Source organism: Castor canadensis, chromosome 9 (genome assembly GCF_047511655.1).
Source record: "Castor canadensis chromosome 9, mCasCan1.hap1v2, whole genome shotgun sequence".
Lineage (NCBI taxonomy): Eukaryota > Metazoa > Chordata > Mammalia > Rodentia > Castoridae > Castor > Castor canadensis.
In genome coordinates this window covers 64,292,272-64,298,271 of record NC_133394.1, presented here as the reverse complement: position 1 = coordinate 64,298,271, position 6,000 = coordinate 64,292,272, and positions in this window count along the sequence as shown.

The following is a 6,000-nucleotide window of genomic DNA, read 5'->3' as shown; positions in this document are numbered from 1 at the left end:
TCTAAGAAGCCAGTTATTACCCTGATACCAATATTTGATGAGTACACAATAAAAATGAGAACTATAGACCAATTTCCTTGATGAACATAGATGCAAAAATTCTCAATAAAATATGTGCAAAATAGTAACAGAAGTGACATACCTTAATATAAAGGCTTTATATGATGAGTTTATATAGCCTACATGGTATTAAGTGGGGGAAACTAAATGCATTTCTTCTAAAATTAGGAAAGACATAATGTGTCCTCGCTCTCCACTCTTACTCAATAAGATGTTTGAATTCTTAGCCACAGCAATAAGGCAAGAGAATAATAAAAGCATTACAGACAGAAAAGGAAGAAGTCAAATTATCCCTACTTGCAAATGTTATGATTCTGTCCTTGAGTGACCCTAAAGACTCCACCAGAAAACTCAGATCTGTTAAATACTGTCAGCAAAGTGCAGACACAAAATCAGTGTAATAAAAACCAGTAGCTTCTCTACTTATTGACAATAAGCATTCTGAAAAGGAAATCAGGAGAAAAAAATATCACATTCACAGTAACTTCCTAAAAATATCTAGGAATTAACTTAACTAAGGAGCTGAAAGACCTCTGAAATTAGAATAAAACACTGAAGAAACAGAAGACACTAGAAGAAGGAAAGACCTCCCATGTTCCTGAATAAGCAGAATTAATATTGTGAAAATGACTATGTTACTGAAAGGAATCTACAGATCCAATGCAATCCCATCAAAATTCCAATGTCATTCTTCACAGAAATAGAAAAACCAACCCTAAAATCCATATGGAACTAAAAAAGACCCTGAATGACCAAATCAATCCAGAGCCAAAAAGAGCAATGACTCCAGGTATCACAGAGCCACAGTAATAAAGACAACACAGCAGTGGCACAAAAACAGACACATACACCAATAGAATGGAAAAGAGACTCAGAAATAAGACCACACAGCTACCTGGTTTACGACAAAGGCACCAAAAAATACAATGGAAAAAGATAGCTTCTTCAACAGCTGCTACTAAAAAACTGGACATCCACTTGCAGAAGAATGAAACTAGATCCCTATCACTAACTGTGTACAAAAATCAACTCAAAAGAGATAAAAAAAACCTGAATGTGAGACCTGAAACTTTGAAACTACTGGATAAGACATGAAGATCCAGATATAGGCAAGGACTTTCAGAATAAGACTCAAATAGTTCAGAAAATAAGAGTAAGAATTTACAAATAGGAATGCATCAGAGTAAAAAATTTCTGCACATGAAAGGAAACAGTTATAAGAATGGAGAGACAGCCTCCATAATGGGAGAAAAGTCTTTGCCACATATTCATCTGATAGGGGATTAATATCCAGAATACGTAAAGAGCTCCAAAATTAAACACCAAAAGAAAAATAATCTGATTAAGTGAGCAAATGAATTGAACAATTTACAAAAGAAGTACAAGTACTAAATAAGTACACGAAGAAATGTTCAAAGTCCTTGGCCATAAAAGAAATGCAAATCAGAACTACATTGGATTCCATCTTACTCCATCAGAATGACTACCATCAAGTAAACTATTAAGCTTGGCCTAGTGGTTCAAACTTGTAATCCCAGCTACTGGGAAGTTGGATATCAGGAGGATTGATGCTTGAGGCCAACACAGGCAAAAATTAATGAGACCTCCCCATCTGAAAAAAATGAGCCAGGTGTGGTGTTTCATGCTGCAATCTCAGCTACACAAGATGCTGTTAAGCAGAAGAATCACGTCTGAATCTAGTCCCACGAAAAATAGTGAGACTTTACCCAAACACCAATAAAATTAAAAAGGACTGAAATGTGGCTTGAGTGGTAGAGCACTTCCTAGCGAACATGAGGCCCTGAATTGAAACCCTACTACCACTGGGAGAAAAAAGGAAATTTAGCAAGAAAATTGTGATCATGGCACCACAACTCCACAGCTCCACCCCATGGCTACAGCCCACACAGCACCAGTGGGCAGACAAAGCCACCGCTGATGCTTTGGGTATGAGTATCCTGGTCTGTATGAATCAGAGGGGTAGGCCTGCTGCTTTCTGAAACATCTTGCCAGATGTGAGGTGAAGGATGTCATTCTTTCTTTTTCTTCAAAAATAAGGATGGTTCCTGCTGTGATGGCTGTTCAAGTCTGCTGTTGAAAGGACCATCTGGTGATAACATCTTACTATACTTGATTCACTTGATTCTAAACACACAACAGAAATAGGCTGAGAATTTTTGGAATATTTCAATTCTAGTTCTATTTTGCTCAACAATCCTGTTTTCAAATCATTCCTTTCTTCTCACACTTTACTGTAGGCAGTCAAGTGTATCTTGACCTGCTCCTTAGACATCTCACTAGCTAAATAGCCACTTTCATTGCTAGCAAGTTCTGCCTTCCATGAAACACTAGAACAAAAACACAATTCAGCCATGTTCTTTGTCACATTCACAAGAAGAATCTCTTTTTCACCATTGTCCAATCACAGGATTCTTATTTCTATCTGGAACTACAGCAGGATGGCTTTCCTATCCACATTTCTACCAATATTTTATTCATGACCACTTGCATACTTGTAGGAAGACAGAGGTTTCAAAACAGCTCTCCTCTTTAAGAGCTCTGACCAGATTTGCCTTCAAAACTCTACTTATGGAACTCTAGCCTTTTTCTAGCCCGCAGCTCTTCCAAGAAAGCTCTACACATCACATAGCTAGATCCACATTTTAGCTATCTGTTATAGCAGCACCCCCACTTCTCAGTACAAGTGTCTGTTTTTGTCAGATAGCAATTTTAATAGTTCAACAGTAAGTGATAAGCTTTTGAAGTGGCAGTAATACTTAGAAGTAAAAAATGTATGGTGAGTAATTAGATTTGTCTCCCTTCATTCTGATTTTAAGAATTAGATTCAGAATCAATGAGTAGTTAGGCCATATGTTGTAGTAGGGTAGAGGGAGGGAAAATGAATTGAAGATTGAATATATCAGGGTTTTGTACTTAACCAAAGTTTGTGGGTCTGCCCAGAGATACTAGCTGGTAATTGCTTAAAGGGAGTTTTCAAAGAAACTAGTGAAAAAAACTGAACAATGGTGTCAAGAAATCAAGGCAGGTTGGAAACAATCATAATATCAAATTGTTGACTAATGGTTGAACTCTGACCACCATACCTAGTAATTAAGCTATTATTTTTTGGATGGAAGGAATTTCCATAGAGTGGAGGAGTCAGAAATAAAATTGTTAAATGTTGTTTGAATAAGATTTGAAGAGATGGAAACAAGAATTGTACATAGACTCTTCCTTCAATGTGACTATAATCAGTAAGTTCCAGAATGAAGAAATTGACTTTCTGTAGTAAGAGTTTATGAAGAAGATATTATAAACAGTGACATCGGTAAGTGCAGTGCTTCAGAGGCTGGTGGGGTGGGGACCGGGCTTCATGAGGAGAAGCTACTGATTATATCATGTTTAGGTGAAACCAAATCTGAAGATGCTCTTAGTGGTACATACGTGAACAATGTAAATGTCTGAAAACAAGGTTCAAAGTCTCCCAGGAGCCCCCACATTGTGGCTTCAGTCTCTCCTTTCTTTCATTTCCAGTGAATGCTAGATGACAAAGAGAGCTATCTAAACAGCTTTAATGTGATAACTGGGGATTTGTTTAAAAAACACTAAGCCATTAAATATAAACAACTTTCTTAGGTGTTGATGCCTCCTGGCTATTTTCATAACTATCTTTGTTGTTTAATGAATAACGATTAAAATGATTTGAACAGAAATACTTTCTCATTTTATTTTTAATTACAATAATGGTAGTCACACTTTCATATATTTCAAATTCCACTGACATTTATTTATAATAAATTTAGTTAGAAATGGAAAGGTTTGTGTTTGAGTAGTATGGATTCATTCTTTAGGTCACTTATAGGCGAGATAGAAAATTTCTAGTTATATCCTAATCTAGTTCCAAACTTTATATAGACCTTTCTCCATCCTCCCTCCCTCCCTCCCTCCCTTCCCTCCTTTCTTCTTTCTTTCTGTTTTTTTTTTTTTCTGTTAATGGTTCAAACTGAGGATCTTGACACTTGTTAGCAAGCACTCTACCACTTGAGCCACACTCCCGCCGGCCCTTTCCTTTTAGTTTGTTTTCACAGAGTCTCAAGCTTCTGTCCAGCTGGCCTTAAACCTTGGACATGCTGGTGCTCGGAAGTACCACAGTGTGTCAAACAGTCACACTGCCAGTTGCATGTCACCAGAGAGACTCCTGTGCTCCATGGATCTGCCACAAGCCTTTGGCCTTTTGGCTCACACACTCTTCCAGACATCTGCCCTCATCCATCATTCAAGGACCCCACATGGTTCAGACAGAGATGCCACAACCAGAATGGTCAGTCAAGTGTGAGCAGCATTCCAGACTGTGAGGAGCAGGGATCGGGCGGGACAACCTCTGCCTGCCAGTGGCCTCCAGGAAGTCTGACCCGCTGAGGCACACATGGCTAGGCAGCCTGCTGAGGGATCCTTAGGCACACAGAACTGTGAGCTGGCTTCATTGAGATTTGGAGTCTCTTTAAATGAGAGGTAAGCTACAAAGAAAAATATGGAACACTTCGGAATTTGCCTGTCACCCTTGAAGAGAGACCATATTAAGCCTCTCTGTAGCTTTTAATTTTAGTACAGTGCTGCTGAAGCAAGAACCTGTATTTTTTCTGATTAATGAATTTTAGGAAGAAAAGAACAGAAAGAAAATTTTACAAAATCAAATAGGAATTGCACAGATTTGAAACAGACTTCTAATCATCACCCCCTTTAGTTTGTACATAATACACCAGAGACAAAAACATGTAGCATAAACCATGAAAGTGCCCACACTCAATTCTGAGGGAATTAAGTAATTCAAGAATTGAGAAATTCAAGCATGCATCTTCCAAACCTTGTCTGCTTTCTTCTCAAACATTAGGTAACACTAATAATTTCTCTTTAGTTGTAAGTGTTACCAATGACAAAATCATGAATTAACCCCCTTTCATTAAGTGGTATGACCGGAGTGCATTCAGGCAAGATGGCTATCACCAAACACATTGGAAGGATAAATTAATGGGAAAGTACACTTCTCTATGAATCACTGAAGAGGAGTATGTATATTTCTTTTGGTATTATTCAGTGACCATTAAATTAACCATTCTCCGACATCCATTCCTCTCTAACCTGTATTTCTAATTCAGTAACATGAATGATTTTTTAAAACCTTGTGATTGGCTCAATAAGAAGAATACATACACCAGATCATAGTGAAGAAAAGGAGAGACTTATTGAGATATTTTTCCTTACACATGAACCATGTGAGGAGACTCACACCCCTGCACATAATTTCTATTTGTCACCATCTAGCAACCCTGCCTTACACCAGCAATGGAGTCTAATAAGTGCCATACGGTGGTGAGGAGGAGCAGATACTGTCTGGCTGCAAGATGATATTGCTGAGCAAACAAATAAATCACCAAACCTTGAACCACCCTACTCTAGATGTCGAGCTATAGAAGTTAAGAGACTTCTTAGTCCACACATGAGTTTGATTCAGATTTTCAATTATCAAAGCTAAAGATGTCAGTGATTTAACTCCTTTCTCTTGCTGAATTGAGGCTTAAAAATATATGATAAGGTAACACGTAATAGAGGTAGAAAATGAATTATGTCTCCAAATACCAGGCAAATGATGCCAGTTTGTTGAGGGGTAAGGTGGGTGAGAAAGGCATAGAGGGGGAAAGAGAGTACAATGGTCACACAGCTAACTAGTGTGTCTGGTCTGATGGTAGAGGTGTTGTGCTGACTGGACCGAGATGAGCTCCCTGGGTAATTTTTAGCACTAATCAATAATGATGTTTCTGGGAACAAGAAGGGCTGGCAAAGATACAAAATCAATTTATGGATCAAACAGGGTCTTGGAAGGACAAAGATGGCATACTCAGGGGCTTTGACAAGGTAATCTAATTCGGTCTTCCTCCCGAA